At 46.4% G+C, this 18,315-nt stretch overlaps 1 protein-coding gene across 1 annotated transcript in view; it reads left to right on the top strand.

Annotated features, from left to right (window-relative positions):
* The first annotated feature begins 1,267 nt into the window (after positions 1–1,267).
* USP54 (ubiquitin specific peptidase 54) overlaps positions 1,268–18,315 on the top strand; it is a 109,416-nt gene continuing 92,368 nt past the window's right edge. Inside the window, exon 1 of the mRNA XM_040975953.1 lies at positions 1,268–1,379. The gene's annotated coding sequence lies outside the window, so the exon portion shown is untranslated. The remainder of the gene's footprint in view (positions 1,380–18,315) is intronic.

Here is an 18,315-nt window from a genome sequence, read left to right as displayed (position 1 = left end):
TTACATGTTGAAGTGATATAAACATGTTGGATGAAATAAATTATTACAACTTAACTATTGGAAAACGTGTTAATTTGCAAATTTTAAGTAGTTTAATGCAGCTCATAATACATCCCTACCTGACAATACTAAAGCACCCCATTAAAGTTATGAAGCGGGGCCCAGTGCGATAGCTTTGAACCGGGATCTCATACGGGAACCGGTTCTAATCCCGGCAGGCAGCTGCACTTCCCATTCAGCTCTCGGCTTATGTCCTGGTAATGCAGTTGAGGACGGCCTAAAGCTTTTGGACCTTGCACCCGCGTGGGAGACCCGGAAGAAGCTCCTGGCTCCTGGCTTCAGCTTGGCGCAGCTCCAGCCGTTGCGGCTGCTTGGGGAGTGAACCATTGAAAGGAAGATATTCCTCTCTGTCTCTCTTCCTCTCTGTATATTTGCCTTTCCAATAAAAAAAATAAATAAAAATTTAAAAAAAGTTATGAAGTGAAAACGAATTCCCTATTAATCTACACCTATCTTTCTTGTTAACCAAAGTTCTTTAAATTCATTCCTGGCTCAGTGGCTCACTCAGGCTCAGAGAGAGGCAAAAGTTCTCAGTGGAGAGTGTGGAGTCAACAGGCCCCGATGTGTCCATAGGGTGGCAACCAACAATGGCCAAGTTCCAATGACACATCAGTGCTGCTTGCTAACACCTCCAATGTGACACACCTGAGCTGATGTTCTGGCGCTTGCAAGGATAGGTGTGCGGCAGAGGGTGGGGTTATTTTTTTTTTTTTTTTTCTGCTTTCGGTTTGGGAACCACTGGGGTGGCACATTCTTGGGTCAACATTTTTGTGAGGCAAACACCTTTGGCAAACCAGGGTGGGGCATGAACCAATGAAAACTTTTCGAGGCCAGTCAATGCAATGGGAACGTCAGTTTCTGGCCTGCCAGGTCCCTCTCCAACAGCAACGCACACAGAAGGAAAATGCCCGGAAAACCAACGTGAGGTACAGGAGATTCTATGTTTGAGACATGGGAAAAGAAAGCTGTATCTCCCACGGTGATCCCAGGGTAGGGTCTGCCATACTAACTTTCCTCAGCTTGGACAGACTGTTCCGTCTACACCAGTTTTCCGACGTTCGGCCACTGAAGCTTCCTCCTTGCCCGTGCCCCACCTCCTACCCCTTCAACAGCATCCCCGAAACGCCTTGCAGCCGCCATTTTAAACAGTACTATCGCGAGATATACTTAGCCGTCTCGAGGCTGACTCGTTTACTTTCTTACCGGAGTCTCTTCTCGGCTGTTCTCGCTGTAGTTGAGGAAAGTGTCGCGAGAGCTGGTTGCCTTGGCTCCCCGTAGCTATAGCAGCCGCGGCGGTTAAGGATGCGGCGGCGGGAGCGGTGAGTGCGACACCCTCAGGGGGGCGGGGCCGGAGGTAATGGGGTGCTGGGGAGAGCTCTTGTGGAGGGTGTGAGCAAGGTCGGGTCGCTGGGGAATGGACCCGAGTGTGACGAGTTGGGGAAGGACCCAGGTCCCGTAGGTAAAGGGACGGGACGCGGGTCTGCCCTGGGGCGCGCGGGGAGGGCTGGAGCTTCTGAGAGGTCCCGGGGGGAGGGACCCGGGTGTAGTGGGGTTTGTCGAGGGCAAGGGGTCGTGTCGTGGTGGGGGCCTCAGTGTGGGGACCTGCGTGTTGACTGAGACTTGGAACTGGATAAAAGGGACCTTGCTACGTCGGGGGAAGAAGTGGGAAGAAACGGGGTACAACGAGGAGGAAGAGGAGCAGGGTATGTTGATTGAATGGGAGCTCAGAGGTTGGGCCCTGTTTGTTTTTCACTGGCTGGGGATCTTTGAGGGGAACGAGAGAGGACCAGATCCTTGCAGCTACCCCTCCTGCCTCCCTCCCACCGCCCCAAACCGGCTCCGCCTGAGGCTGGTCGGGGACCTGGATCCTAAATGGCGTGGCGGGAATGGTGACGTCCCGGACCTTCCTCGCCTGCTTTCCCCGTCTTTGCAAAGAGATGAGCGCCGTGGCCGCTCTGGCGTAGGAAGGGAGAGTATCAGTGAACTAGTGTGAGTTGGGAAGGTTCTTTCTGCCGAGATACTTAAGAATTGAGATAATGAATGCTTGCTGCTTTAAAATAAAGCATGGGGTGGGGGCGGGAGAAAAAGAGCTACTAAGGTATACTTCCTCTGGAGTGTGCTGACTTGGAAGAAGGGGGTGTGTGCTAAGATTCATTCAAGAGTAGAACTTCTTTACAGTGCACTTAGGAAATTACATATGCAGTGTCAAAATCAGTGTAGATGATGTAGTGAAATAATGTGCAGTCAGGATACTCAGATTTTCTACGGATTTAACTTAAAAACCAAGACAAGTGTTGCTACAGCAGCAGCAGGCTCCACAGTAAATTGAGGAATAGTTTTGGTTATGTGGATTAAAAACCCTCAGGTTCCCCAAGTGTGCCATTTCAGGTTATCTGCCTTTTCAGGAGTGAGATTTTATTTTAGGGTACAGAACAAGTTTCGATTTTTTATTTTTGAAAGTCAAATGAGGCTCCCAGGAATCGAAAGCACTGGAAGGGGAGGACTTTTAATCTTATAGTCTCTAGGACTTTATTCTGCATCTGGGAGGTTGGTTTGGAGCACTTTCTTTGCTGTTTAACTCTTACTTCTAGTGGAAGCTAGTTTCAAGTCAAGCGTACCAAATAATTTATCCATTTCAGGATACAGATTCAGGTTTTCTGATAATTTACCTCCAAAAGGGCAGAAAAAAAAATTTGCAAGGGATAACCTCTCTTGATTATGTAACTGGGTTTTTCCATGGTGAGGTTCACAAATTCATTAATTAGAATAATGGCTTTTAAATCTTCTTTAGCTTGCTTAGATGTGGTTATTGAACACATTCATTTGATATTGCTAAAACTTTTAATTTGTTACGGGAGTAGCCAAGCCTTAAAAGTAGAAGTGGTTTTGAGAGGAAAGATAAAATTTTGTCTAGTGGATGGATTAAAAAAAATTTCTGCATAAAGTCAACAAGATTTCCTCAATTTTTACCATGTGTAGAGAACTGTGTGGGGCATTCTGCGCGTGCGCACATAGACACACAAACCCAAGTTTATTGATTTACTTACCGATTTGACAAACACTTGTTGAAACTTTTATGTCTGGAATACAAATACTAGTAAAACATGGGCCCTGCACAGTAGCCTAGTGGCTATAGTCCTTACCTTGTACATGCCAGGATTTAATCCTGGCAACCCTGCTTCCCATCCAGCTCCCTGCTTGTGGCCTGGGAAAGCAGTCAAGGACCCTGCATCTGTGTGGGAGACCTGGGAGAGGCTCCTGGCTCCTGGCTTCAGAGCAGCTCAGCTCTGGCTGTTGTGGCGGCTTGGGGAGTGATTCATCGAACAGAAGATCTTCCTGTCTATTTCTTCTCCTCTCTGTATATCTGACGTTACAATAAAATAAATAAATCCTTTAAAAATATTAGTAAAACTCGAATTCTTGGCTAGAATTGCACAGGCTGTAGGAGGAGAAACTAATAGAAAAACAAATTGTTACAATGTATTAAGAGAAGTGTTTCACTCTAGAGTATGAACAAAGTTCTGGCCCTGATGAGTTACATAGTAGTTTGGGAGAAAGAACTGTATATTTATATTTGATATTATTATTATTGGATAGTCAGATTTATGGAGAAGCAGACAGAAAGATCTTCCATTCCCTGATTCACTCCCTAAGTGGCCACATTGGCCAGAACTGAGCTGATTCAAAACCAGGGGGCAAGAGTCTCCTCCGGGTCTCCCACGAGGGGCAGGGGTAGGTTACAGGGTCCCAATGCCTTGGGTCATCCTGAACTGCGTTCCCAGGCCACAGGCAAGGAGCTGGATGGGAAGTGGAGCAGCGATAATCCCAATCAGCTCCCGTATGGGATCTCACCCCATGCTAGGTAAGGACTTTAGCCACTAGGTTATTGTGCCAAGCCTGAGAAAGAATTTTAAAAATTGCAAATGGGGCCCAGCACCCCGGCCTAGCAGCTAATCGCACCAGGATCCCATGTGGGTGTTGGTTCTAATCCTGGCAGTCCTGCTTCACATCCAGCTCTCTGCTTTTGACCTGGGAAATCAGTGGAGGAGGCACAAAGCCTTGGGACTCTGCACCCGCATAGGAGACCTGGAGGAGGCTCCTGGCTCCAGGCTTAGGATCGGTGCAGCACCAGCCCTTGTGGTCACTTGGGGAGTGAATCATTGGATGGAAGATATTTCTGTCTCTCCTCCTCTCTTTATATATATCTGATTTTGCAATTAAAAATAAATCTTTAAAAAAAATAAAAATTGGGCCCGGTGCAGTGGCACAGTGGTTAAGGTCCTCGCCTTGCACGCCCGGGATCCCATATGAGCGCCAGTTCTAATCCCGGCAGCCCCGCTTCCCTTACAGCTCCCTGCCTGTGGCCCGGGAAAGCAGTCGAGGACAGCCCAAAACTTTGGGACCCTGCACCTGTGTGCAGAAGAGACCCAGAAGAGGCTCCTGGCTTTGGATTGGCTCAGCTCCAGCCGTTGTGGCTGCCTGGGGAGTGAATCATTGGACAGAAGATCTTCCTCTCTGTCTCTCCTCTCTGTATATCTGACTTTCCAATAAAAATAAAATCTAAAAAAAAAAAATTCATCTATCTCTTCCAAGAAACTTAGTATTCCATTAAGGCAACACAGTTTAGTATTTGCTTACTCATTTGCGATTTTTTTTAAGATTTATTTTATTTTTATTGGAAAGGCAGATATACAGAGAGGAGGAGAGACAGAGAGGAAGATCTTTTGTCCAATGATTCACTCCCCAAGTGAGTGCAATGACTGGTGCTGCGCCGATCTGAAGCCAGGAGCCAGGAACTTACTCTGGTTCTCCAGGTGGGTGCAGGGATCCAGGGCTTTGGGCTGTCCTCGACTGCTTTCCCAGGCCACAAACAGGGAGCAGGATGGGAAGGGAGGCTGCTGGGATTAGAATTGGCAGCCATATGGAATCCCGATGCGTTCAAGCTGAGGACTTTAGCCACTAGGTTACCGCCGCACCAGGTCTGGGATGTCAACATCTTAACCCGTATCTCACAGGCCAGACGTCTTCCTGTGGCATATGGAGCTAGTTGCTGCTGCAGGTCCTGGTAGGCATCAGTCTTGGTTTAAAAAACTTGGGTTCCTGGCTCCCAGCTTCAATCCCACTTCAGCTCCACTCTGGATTTGTTTAGTAAACCAGCAGAGTGAAGCTCTCTGTCTCTTTGATAAGTGCATAAATATAGAAAAAAGCATCACAGCATTGTCAACTTAATAGCCTAACCATCATTTGAGTGATTGTTAATGTGCCATGCTCATTATTTGCATGTAGTTGTGGTAACCTTAGTATTTTTTTAATCTAACAGTGTTAATTAGTTAGTGTGGCAGAATGAAAAGGAAGGAGAGACAGAGATCTTCCATCAGTGGTTCACTTGTCAAATGCCCACAATAGCCAGGACTGTACCAGATCAAAACCCGGAGTCAGGAACTCCATCCAGGTCTCCAAAGAGTGGTAGGGACCCAAGTGCTCCAACAACCATCTGTGTTCATTAACAGGAAGCTGGGTGGGAAGTGGAGGGAAAACTTGATCCTGGTCCTGCCCAGAGCGCATAGCAGATATCTAAAGTGGCACCTTAACCCGCTAAGCCACAATGCCAACTCCTAATATGTTACTTTAAAAAAAAATTTATTCATTTTTATTGCAAAGTCAGACATACAGAGAGGAGGAGAGGCAGAGAGGAAGATCTTCCTTCTGATGATTCACTCCCCAAGTGACCTCAATGACCAGTACTGTGCCGATCAAAGCCAGGAACCAGGAACCTCCTCCAGTCTCCCACATGGATGCAGGATCCCAAGGCCTTGGGCTGTCCTCAGCTGCTTTCCCAGGCCACAAGCAGGGAGCTGGATGGGAAGGGGCTGCTGGGATTAGGACCAGTACCCACATGGGATCTGGGCATGTGCAAGGTGAGAACTTTAGCCGCTAGGCTACGGTGCTGAGTCCTAATGTGTTACTTTTAAATAGGGCAAAACTGAGGCTTAACACATTCAAGAAGTTATGTATATGGATATGTGAAGATCACAGAAATAGTCAATGGCAGATTAGGGAATGGAATTAGACATTTCTGTCATTGTTAAAAAGGAAAAGGGAAATCCTTAGGCACAGTGGTTAATATCCTACTCAGGATACCCGCATCTCCAACAGAGTGCCTGGACGAGAGTGCCAGGACAGCACCTGCTCATGAGCACCGGGGGCAGAGGTCATAACTTCAGAACTGGAGTGTCATCCATGTGGAAATCCAGGCCCAGCTGAATTGAGGTGCCTGGCCCAGCCCTAGCTCTTGTGAGCACTGGGAAAGTGAACCAGGAGATGGGCGAATCTACTCTGTTTCTCCCTCTTTTTGCTGCCTTCTCCTGTCTCTTAAACAAACAAGTAAAAATTAAAACTTGAAAAATTTAGGGAAAAATAGACTTAGTGTTTTTAAAAAACTAAGAAGTGTTCCTAAATCTTGCTAGGAGCCCAGTGTGGTAGCCTCGTGGCTAAAGTCCTCGCCTTGCACACACTAGGATCCCTTATGGGCACTGCTTTTGATCTCAGCTCCCTGCTTGTGGCCTGGGAAAGCAATGGAGGATGGCTCAAGCCTTGGGATGCTGCACTCACGTGGGAGACCCAGAGGAAGTTCCTGGCTCCTGGCTTCGGATCAGCTCAGCTCCAGCTGTTGCGACCACTGAGGGAGTGAATCAGCAGATAGAATATCTTTCACCTCTGTCTCTGTCTCTCATCCTCTTTATATATCTGACTTTGCAATAAAAATAAATAAATAGATAGTTGGGAAAAAAGAAAAGAAAGTAAAATTAGTCAGGAAACCAAAATCCAGGTTGCAGTCCCTGAGGATATAAATTTATGCTTAAGGATATAACTGTTTTTTAATTCATAGATTTCTCTCCTTCAAATGTTTACACTACATATGGAAAACTAATTTGAATATTACCATAATGTGAAATTTGAGGTTTGTATTGTTATACAGAGATTTGAGTAAATTACCATATTCATGCTGTGTATAATTGTATAGGGAGCTATGCTTGGGAAAATAGTCATAACAGCAATTGTTAACATTTGTAAGCTCCAGAAAGTGATTACTTTAGGGGTAGAAATGACTGTCCATGTTAATTTACAGGACAAATGTTATTTCAATCTCCTTTTTTTTTTTAGAGGTAGAGACTGAAAAAGTCTGCAAGAGCTGAGCTGGAGCCAGAGGCTGGGACTCAGTCTAGATCTGGTACGCAGAGTGTGACGAATCCCAACCAGTTTAAGTCATCGTTTGGTGACTGGCAAGGTCTACATTAGCAGGAAGCCGGAGTCAGGAGCGAGAGCCTGAAATCCATGCAGGCATTGTGTTACAGGACATGGCTTCCTTTCTCTTTCTTTGTTTTTTAAATTGATTTTTAATGGAAAGGTAGACTTACAGATAGAAAGAGAGACAGAGAAAGATTACTCATCCGCTGGTTTACCCCCCTAAGTGGCCGTTGTGCAAAGCCAGAAGCTTCGTCCTTGTTTCCCGTGTGGAAGCAGGGTCCCAAGGCTTTGGGCCGTCCTCAGCTGCTTTCCCAGATCACAAGCAGGTTGCTGGATGGGAAGCAGGGAGCTGGATGGGAAGCGGGACTGCCAGGATTAGAACTGGTGCCCATATGGGATCCTGGCATGTGCAAGGTAAGTATTTGGCCACTAGGCCATCGTGCTGTGCCCAAGATTTGTTTATTTGAAAAGCATGGTTGTGGAGAGAAGGCAGAGACACACAGAGTTCTTCCTTCTACTGGTTAATTCCCCAAATTGACACTATAGTTAGAGCTTGGCTTGTCCCACAGCCTCTTCTTGATCTCCCATGTGAGTGCAGGGGCCCAAGGATTTCAACCATCTTTTACTGCTCTCCCAGACACATTAACTAGGGAGCTGTATCAGAAGTGGAGCAGCCTGGACTCAAACTGGAAACCATATGAGATGCCAACACTACAGGTGGAGGCCTAACTCATTAAGCCATGATATCACCCGTAGGGTTCTGATTTCTAAATAAGTGTTGCTTTTATTGTACTACCTTATCAGATTATGTTTAGCATTTGCCAGTGGAGTTATAGATGCCATCAGCTAATATTGGTAGGTGAATTTTCTCAGGAGGTTATGAACAGATGGCAGTACATAAACTGATTTCTTGTTTTCTTTGCATGCACTTATACTTTACACTTATATTTAATATAAATTTACTCAAGGATTTGTATATTGGTTTATTTCATTTTTCAGTGTATTGCTGAGGCATTTAAAAAATGCTCATTTGTTTTCTTCTATCTGAAAGCAAAGTGACAGAAAAAGAGATAATGATAAAGACAATTTTTAATTTACTGTTTCACTCTCCAAATGCGTACCAAAAATCAGGGTCAAACCACGCTTAATCCAGAAGTCTAAAATTCCATGTGGGCCTCCCATGGGTGTTGCAGGAACCCCAGCACTTGAGCCAGCACCCACCATCTTCCAGGGTGTATTAGCAAGAAGCTGATCCACAAGTGGAACAGCCAGGATTCCAGCTAGCACTCCCTTATGGGATGTGGCCAACTCAAACAGTAGCTTAAGTTGCTGTGCCGCAATGCTTGCCCCTTCTTGGCACAGTAGCCACATGCAGTCAACATTATACAATGTACTTGTAGAATACTTTTGTTACTAGAGAAAGTTCTGTTGGGCAGCACAGCACTGAGAGGAAAAGTTAGTTACCAAGATAGAATGTCTTCTTTTTTTTTCCTTTTTCAATGCCTTTTTTCTTCCTTTAAAAAAAATAGTTGATGACATTGACATAATTGATTAGGGTGAGCATGTCTTTTTTTTTTTAAGATTTATTTATTTTCATTGCAAAGTCAGATTTACAGAGAGAAGGAGAGACAGAAAGATCTTCCGTTCAGTGATACGCTCCCCAAAATACCACATCATCCAGTGTTACACTGATCAGAAACCAGGAGCTAGGAACCTCCCTCATGTCTCCCACATGGGTGCAGGGTCCCAAGGCATTGGAATGTCCTTGACTGCTTTCCCAGGCCACAAGCAGGGAGCTGGATGGGAAGCAGGTCTGCTGGGATTAGAACTGGTCTTGGATGGGATCCTGGTGTGTTCAAGGTGAAAACTTTTAGCCGCTTGTCTTTGTTGTTGTTGTTGTTAAGATTTATTTATTGGGCCCAGCGGAATAGGCTAGTGGCTGAAGTCCTCACCTTTCATGCACTGGGATCTCATGGCTAAAGTCCTTACCTTGCATGCACCGGGATCCCTATCCCAGCTGCTCCACTTCCCTTCCAGCTCCCTGCTTGGGGCCTGGGAAAGCAGTTAAGGATGGCCCAAAGCCTTGGGACCCTGCACCTGCGTGGCAGACCTCGAAGAAGATGCTGCGGCTCCTGGCTTCAGATCATCTCATCTCTGGCTGTCACAGCCACTTGGGAAGTGAATCTGCGAATGGAAGATCTTTCTGTCTCTCCTTCTCTGTGTAAACCTGACTTTCCAATAAAAATAGATTTTTTTAAAAAGATCTATTTATTAATTTGAAAGGTGGAGTTAACAGTGAGAGGGAGAGATTTGGACATCTTCACCCACTAGTTTACTTCTCAGATGGCCAAAATGGCTGGGACTGGGTTAAGCTGAAGCTGAAAGCTTCTACCAGTTCTCCCATGTGGGTTGGAGGGACCTGAAGACCTGGACCATCCTCTGCTGCTTTCCTAGTGTATTAGGAGGGAGCCGGATTTGAAATGGAACAGCTGGGATAAGAACCAGTGCCCTCCCATATGAGATGCTAGCACTATAGGTGGTGCCTTTACCCACTGCATCACAGTATTGACTGCAAGAATGTTTGATTATGGAGCTAGGGAAATAATATAAAGTACTGAAAAGAACATTTAACTGATAGAAAAACAATATTGCTCCCACTAGAAGTAATGCTGAAAATGAATTATAATATGTAGGTTAATGTGAAGCTAGTCACTAACTTAGTCATATTTTCAACAGTTTTTAATTTGGGACCAGACAATTAACACAATTGTTAAGACACAATATCTGCCTTCCATATTACAGTGTCTGGGCTTAAATCCTATCTCTGCTTCTAATTCCAGCTTCCTGCTGATACATACCTTGGGAGGCAGCAGCGATGATGACTCAAGTGCTTGGGTACCTGTCAATCATGTATGAAACAAGTATAGTGTTCTAGGCTCCTAATTTGACCTGGCCACATGGAAACACTTAGAGATCTTCCACCTGTTAGTTTACTTCCCACATGACCCCAACAGTTAGGGGTGGGTCCGGCCAAAGGAAGGGCCACAAACTCATTCATGTCTGCCATGTAGGTGAGGGCCCAAGTTTGTGGTCCATATTTTTCTGTCTTTGCAGGCTCATTAACAGAGAGCTGGATTGGAAGCAGAGTAGCCACAACTCAAAGTGGTGCTCATATAGTTTGCCAGCATCATGAATGGTGGCTAGAATTGCTCCACAATACTGGCAAATTTTTTTTTTTATAGTGATTCTTTATCTGGTTGTAGTCATATTTATTAATTGGGTTGGATTAAATGGTATTTCTGCCTTGCTCTTCAGATTGTGCTAAGCGGAGTTAGTATTTGTCCAATGTGTTTGAATCCCATCCTGGTTACACTATTCTCACTGAGGTTTTATTGTGTTGTGTTGTACTGGATATACCTCCTTCTGCTTCTCTTTACAGTCTGGGTTTTAGCCCCTGAGGCTGAGGCTGTTTTACTTATCTTTGTATCACAACCTTAATACAGTGTGATTGGTACCATTGAGTTGATTGTTTGACTGTAGGAACAAACGAGAGAAGGAGAGATTGTCTTTCACAGTACTTAAAATTATTTTAGTGGCAAGAATGTGTTCTTTGGAGCCTTTCAGAATTCTGTTCTTAGTCCTCTAATTTTTAGACTTTCCTGAAAAGTTGCACATTTATTACTAAAAATTTTTGAACTGTAGTCCCCACATCTGTGAAAATAGGTAGTAATAACCCACTTAGGGGTGGGCCTTTTGGCGATCAGCTTAAGTCACTGGTTGGAATACCCACATCCTCTATTGGAAGGCTGGTGTGTGTCCTGACACCTCTGCTTCTGGTACAGCTTCCTCCTGCCTCATCTGGAAGGCCAGCAGGTGATCCTGTTTGTCCTTGGACCCCTACCATGCACCTGGGGACCTGGATGGGGTGCTGGACTGAGGCTTCTCCTGGCCCGGCTCCGGCTGCTTTGGGTAGCTGGGGAGTGAGCCAGTGGATCTGTCTCTCTTTGTCATTCTGCCTTTCAAACAGATGAAAGTAGATAAACATTAAAAAACAAACAAACCCTCCTGAATAAATTAAGAGAATCAATACGTGTCAGTTTTTGGCATAGCAGCTATTATTTAATAGGCATTGAGATTTAGTTTTCTCTTTTGCCTTACTGAGATGTCGTAATTGTCAGAATTACTTTGCGAACTCTATATAATTATTTAAAATATTTTTTGTGTTTGTATTAAGCCAATTTTTATTTTTATTTTATTAAAAGGGGTTATAGCAAAGTATGAGCAAATGGAGAAAGTTTATGTATCTTTTATTGAGAATTTACCATGTGCCACGGACTATGCTCAACACCCTACACATAATAATCTATTAAAAAAAATTTTTTTTTAGTGGAAAGTCAGATATATAAACGGGAGAGACAAAAAGATCTTCTACCACTGATTCATTCCCCAAGCGACTGCAACGGCCTGAGCTGAGCTGATCCTAAGCTGAGAGCCAGGAGCCTCTTCCAGGTCTCCCACAGACACAGGATCCCTAAGCTTTGGGCCATCCTTGACTGCTTTTCTAGGCCACAAGCAGGGAGCTGGATGGGAAACAGGGCTGCCAGGATTAGAACCAGTGCCCATATGAGATCCCGGTGAGTGTACAAGGCAAGGACTTTAGCCGCTAGGTTACCACACGAGGCCCATAACCTATTTAATTTTTACAACAGCTAATGAAGCACGTTTATTCCTCTGAAGGATTATCTCTTAATTTTCTATTATGTTTATCCCCACCCATTCTAAATAAACCATAAGTGTAAGGGTAATACAATTTAATGCAGACTGCAAACTGTGCAGAATATGACTTATAGCTAATGATTTCTCCTTTTAAAGACTATTTATTTGAAAAGCAGTAATATAAAGAAAGAGAGAGAGAAAGAGGGAGAGAGAGCTACCTTTCTGCTTGTGTATTTTGCAAATGGGTGCAGTGGCCACGACTGGGGCATGCTGAAGTCAGGATCCAGGAGCTTCTTCCAGGTCTCCCATGTGGGTGCACTGCCCAACTCCTTGGGCCATCCTCCACTGCATTCCCAAGTAAATTAGCATGGAGTTGGACCAGAAGTGGGGCAGCTGAGACTTGAGCTGGTGACCATATAGAATGGCAGCACTGTGGGCGGTGGTTTTACACATTACTCCACAGTGCTGCTCCCTGTTTCTAAGCTACCATTTTTAGTATTTGGAGCTATCTTTTTTAGGCTAAGCCACCTTTTTCCCATCAAACTCTAGTGATGATACCTACTTCAATCTTTCTTAATTTAAAAGTATATTAACTGCTAGAGTAGTTTGTTCAGTGACATAGAGTCCTTGCTTTTCAGGCCATCTGGGGAGTGAGACAGCTGATGGAAGATTGATCTCTCTCTTGCTGTCTCCTAATTCAGCCTTTCAAATAAATAAGCCTTAAAAATAAATTAATGCTGGCCCAGCACGATGGCCTAGCGGCTAAAGTCCTCTCCTTGAACATGCTGGGATCCCATATGGGCGCTGGTTCTAAGTCCGGCAGCCCCACTTCCCATCTGGCTCTCTGCTTGTGGCCGATTCCCTGCTTGTGGCCTGGGAAAGCAGTCGAAGACGGCCCAAAGCTTTGGGACCCTGCACCCACTTGGGAGACCCAGAAGAGGCTCCTGGCTTCGGATTGGCTCAGCTCTGGCTGTTGTGGCCCCTTGGGGAGTGAATCATCAGATGGAGGATCTTCCTCTCTGTCTCTCCTCTCTGTATATCCACTTTTCCAATAAAAATAATAATACAAATAAATAATTAATCTTGCTTGTCGCACAATTTTTTCAACATATATGATCATTAAAACGTTAATGAGTTTTTCAGAATTTTAGATTTAAATTAATTGAGATACACAGAGAGACTGAGAAACAGAGATCGCATCATCTGGTTCACTCCCCAGATGCCTGCAACAGTCACGCCTGGGTCCTGAGTTGAAGGTAGGAGGTGGGAAATTAATCCAGGCTCCCCACCAGAGCCCCATCTACTTAAGCCTTCACCTGCTGCCTCCTCAGCTCTGCATTGGCAACGCGGTGCAATTGGGCATTAACTCAGGTGCTCTGACATTCTAACTGCTGGGCCAAAATGCCTGCCTCCCCATTCCATTGTTAAATTGCGCTCTGCTCCCGAGTTTAGCTATGGTTTGGATAGAATCTGGCTCTCCAAACTCCTGCATGTATTTAAACCCTGCAGTCTTAGGTTAAGAGTTAGTGGATTAATAATGGAGACCTGTTCTTATGGTGGATCTGCTGTGAGGCCTTGGAGAGAGGGTTGGATGTGTAAGCTGATTGTGCTTCTCTCTGATCCTTCCTTTGCACATTGTCTGCCATCGCCAGCCTTCTGTAAATGCTAGCCTTGGCCACCTGCTCTTGCACCATGAACCTCCAAAGTGTGAGCCAAAATAAATGTTCTTCTTTTCTAAATTGTTTCTCCTAGGTATCTTAGTTAACAAAAACCTGTCTGACAACATGAATCCATTATCAGATAAGTGATCTGCAAATTTTTTTTTTTCTATTCCATGGGCTGCCTTTTCACATTATTGTATGTCCTTTTTTTTTTTTTTGTATTTTGACAATAGTTACATAGTTAATTAGGGTAAAAAGGTTCAAGGGCTACAGGAATGTGGGTAAGACTATTATTTTTCCCTTCATGTTTAAAGGGGGTATTAAGGGAGAAGGCCCACCCAATTTTCCACCTTCCCCAGGTCCTGGATGTAGGGTATACTCTGAGGTTCTTGCCCAAGTGGTTTTGATATTTCAACAGTTATGAATCGCTGCCAATCTTGCCACTTCAAGCACTATGAGGTCTTTGAAGAATCCACTGATTGACATAGTCCATCATAGAGTCTCTGTTTGACCCGTATTTCACTGCCAAGATATAGCTGAGATGGTTGGTTGACCTGTTCTGTCTTCTATCTTTTCTTGGTTTGGGTTCTGAGTCCAGCATTTCGATTGGGGAGATCTCCAAAGAAACTTTGTCTGAGGTGTTCTCAAACCAGATTCTTGTATGTGCCAGCAAGTACAGGGCCCGGCACAGTCCATCACCCCGATCAGCTGGTGGTTGCAATTGCTGGGTTGGTTCTGTTTTCACTTTGACTTCCACTGGAACCAATGGGTGTTGCAGTCCAGCCTTGTTCTGCCCAGCACATACTTGGCTCTTGCATAAACCAGTGGGAGCTGCAGCCTAGTTGGAGCGACCCACAATAACCCCCACCAGGCCTGCTCCCTACCCTGGTTTGCCAGTATGTGTAGCAGACCAGTCCAGTCTGTCCCACATCCCCCTTGGCTCTTGTACATGGCAATTGGCATTGAAGCTTAGATCCATCTAACCAGCTCAATAATCAAGCCCTCATGGGTGTTGTTGAATGCCACCCCAGCCCCTGTCCTAGTTTTCGTGCCCTCCCGTGGGAGTGGTAACCCAAGAGGGGGGAACCCACTATTTCCCTCCCAGGTCTCTCACTCCCAGATTGTGTACTTTCCAGGTGGTTCTGCAGTTTAACTTGACAGAATTAGCCCCCAGTGCCAGTTTCTGCCAGCTGATGCTGTGGCTACACCCAAACAACCCTCACCCACTCTAATTGTAGATTGCACCAGTAGGAATAATCAGCCCAGCCTGGCCTTTCCCTGATCTAGTCCACATGAGACGTACAGGTGTTGTAGCCCTACTTAGTCTGGTCTACCCCCATCCCAGTTCATGCTCTCCAGTGGGAGTAGCTGTCCAGCAGAGGAACCACCCCTTATTCCCCTGCTGACTCTGCCCCCTCCCTTCCTTGTTCTCACGCTTGCTGGTTGGGTGCTGCGGTCCCTCCGGTACAGGCAACCTCACCTTGGCATTCCATATTGTGTGCTAGTCTTTGTTGCGACTGAACCTGGTTCGACCCACACTGTTCTGGTGCTTGGATTTGCCAGTGGATGACGTGGACAGATTTAGCCTGGTCTTCCCCGACCCCTGCCAAATGTATGCCAATGGGTAACTTTCCATGGCCTCTTCTGGGCTATTTCCTGTCATGTTTCTTGTGCTTTCCTGCCGGGTCTGTGTCCTGCCAGAAGAGTTGCCCAGGCTCCTCCATCAGAACCTCTCCCAATGCCAGGTTTTACGCTTACCAGTGGGTCCATGAGCCAGCCCTACTCAGTCCACCTCCTGTCCTAGCAGGAACAGTGGCTTTTTCTGACTGGCCTTCGACTCAAACTGGTTCTTACTGTTGGATATTTCAGCCCAGCCATGGTTTGTCCATACCCACATATGACTCACACATGGCTCAGTAGGGGGTTGAGACCTTGCCTAGTCCATCCCACATCTATCCCGGTCCTCCAGGACACCAGAGGGTTTTGGGGTCTGGCCCGACTCGGTGCATCCAATCCCAGTCCACACTTGTGCCAAGGGAGACTACCACCATTTTCTGTTCAGAACGCAGCCCCCATTCCAGCCCACACGCCCCTTGATGGGAACCTCAACCCAGCTAGGATTGTCCCCTTAGTTCCCCGGCCGGGCCTGTTCCCAGCCATAGATCTCATACATGCCAGTGGTTGCTCTGACTCAGCTTGGCACAGCCCCTCACCTGTGCCGACCTCTGCCTTAGACACTGTGGCTTAGCATCCCTGGCTCATGCAGACCAGTAGGTGCAAGAGCCTAGTCCGGCATGACCTGTGCTCCCTCCTGGTTTCTAATTTTGCTTGTGGGCTAAGGTTTGCTCAGTCCTGCCTGGTCTATCCAATTCCATTACCAATTGACACGTTTGCCAGCTGTTGGAGCTGCTTTGCCCAGCTTGTCCGAACCCCAGGTCTGGACCACATGTTCACCAGCGGGAGCTATGACTCGCCAGGGGAGTTTCCCAAGTTCCTCCACTTAATCCACTCCCAGACCCAGGTCTCATACATGCCATTGGGTTTTGGCCAGTGCCCGGAGCTGTCTGGCCTTCCGTTTGGCCTTGTATGAGCCTGGCCCACCCCACACCCTAATCAGGATGCACATTCGGGTGCTGCTGCCTGACCAGTCCAGACGGTTGGGGGGTTCCTTTACCTGTGATTGATGGCAGGCTCCTTGGTCACACCTAACTTAGTCCATCACCACCCCAACTCTTGAGATAACCAGTGGGGCTAGAATTTCCACAGGGTGTGGCCCACACATCTCTCACAGAATTTACCCCCCGTTATGGTTCTTGAGTGCTAGTTAATGTAATGGCTTGCTTAATGTGACCCTTCTCCTGATCCATCATCATGTCAGGTAACATGATATGATTCTGCAGGACAAGCCATGAGCCATAGCTTTTGCATGGACTGGTATTTGGTGGGCAGCATTCTTCAGTGATTACAAGTTTTATAAAGGAAGAGTTACTGTCATTGGGAATCTTTACGAATGCTTCATGTCCTAGAAGCAAAATGGGTTCAACCTGGAGCTAATTAAGCAGCAACTCAAAGAACTAAAACCCCAGAGCTCCCCGACCGGGCAGCCAGCAGGCGGAGCATGGCACCAAATGGCACACTGACCACCTGGGGACAGCTCACCACGTGCACATGGTGGCTGTCTTCTGGGATCCAGGCATGAGACGCCCCGTACTGAGACCCACCAGCAGCCAGGAGGCTGCTGGAAGTTTAAACTCCCAGGCCCAAGGTCATGCCCCTCCCCAATCCCATTCACCACCCAATGAAGGCGGTGGGTGGGTCCCGGACCTGCCCAGTCACGGAGGCCTCTCCTCTCGGTGTACTCACCCCGAAGGGAGCGGACCCCTGGAGCCCAGGCAGGCCCGGGAGCAACTCACCACGTGCACATGGTGGCTGTCATCTGGGATCCAGGCATGAGACGCCCCTGTCCTGAGACCCAGACTTTTTTTTTTTAAAGATTTATTTATTTATTGGAAAGTCAGATATACAGAGAGGAGGAGAGACAGAGAGGAAGATCTTCCGTCCAATGATTCACTCCCCAAGTGACCACAATGGCCGATGCTATGCAGATCTGAAGCAGGAGCCAGGAACTTCTTCTGGGTCTCCCACACAGGTGCAGGGTCCCAAAGCTTTGGGCTGTCCTCGACTGCTTTCCCAGGCCACAAGCAGGGAGTTGGATGGGAAGTGGAGCTGCCAGGATTAGAACTGGTGCCCATATGGGATTCTGGCACGTTCAAGGCGAGGACTTTAGCCGCTAGGCCATCATGCTGGGCCCTATTGTGTCTTTTGATATATAGGTTTCTCTTGCTCAAAATTTATTTATTTGTAAGGCAGAATTACGAAAAGAGCAAGACAGAGAGAGAGAGGGAAAGAGATAGGGAGAGATCTTCCATCCCCTGGTTCACTCTCTCAATGGCCACAATAGCTGGGGCTAGGCCAGAACAATGCCAGGAGGCCAGACCCTCCTCTGGGTCTTCCATGTAACCTTAGGGGGCCTAAGCAGTTGTGCCATCCTCCCCTGCCCTCCCAGGTACAGAAGGGAGGAACTGGATTGGAAGTGGAGCAGCTGCGACTTGAACCTGCCCCTCCATGGCACCAGCCCTCAGTGGGTTTCCCTTATTGAGTCCTTAGACTTCCTTCAAAGGTAACCACTAATGAATTGGGTGTTTCTCTGTCTCATTTCCTCTTTAATAGCCCATTGCTTATCTTAGAAGTTTATCTGGCTGAAGTAAAAAATACTGTGGAGATCCTGTGTGAGGCTGAAGTGGGAAAGGTTCTTAGATTGTTGTTACAGTTGAAAGCCCAGTTTGACATCTTAGCAAGGATGTGCTCTGATTCGAACGATTAGTGCAGAGTAAAGGTTTTCTTGAAGGTAGTGAAACTTTGAAGTTTGTAACTCTGGGCTGTAACTGTACAGTGTGTTTAGCTGCTTTGGTTAATTTATACATGCAGGCAGAGCAAATGCATTCCTGGTTCAGGAAAATGGGTTGTAAATTCTGAAAGAATTAGTGATTTTGTTAGGGTTTGACTGTGGGCAAAGAATTGTTGAAGCAAACAGCACAGCGTTTCCAAGGGTAATGGTGCAGGGCCTGAC

This window comes from Ochotona curzoniae, unplaced genomic scaffold (genome assembly GCF_017591425.1).
Source record: "Ochotona curzoniae isolate NIBS_2020 unplaced genomic scaffold, NIBS_Ocur_1.0 contig_2692, whole genome shotgun sequence".
NCBI lineage: Eukaryota > Metazoa > Chordata > Mammalia > Lagomorpha > Ochotonidae > Ochotona > Ochotona curzoniae.
This window is presented reverse-complemented; position numbering and strand designations above follow the sequence as displayed.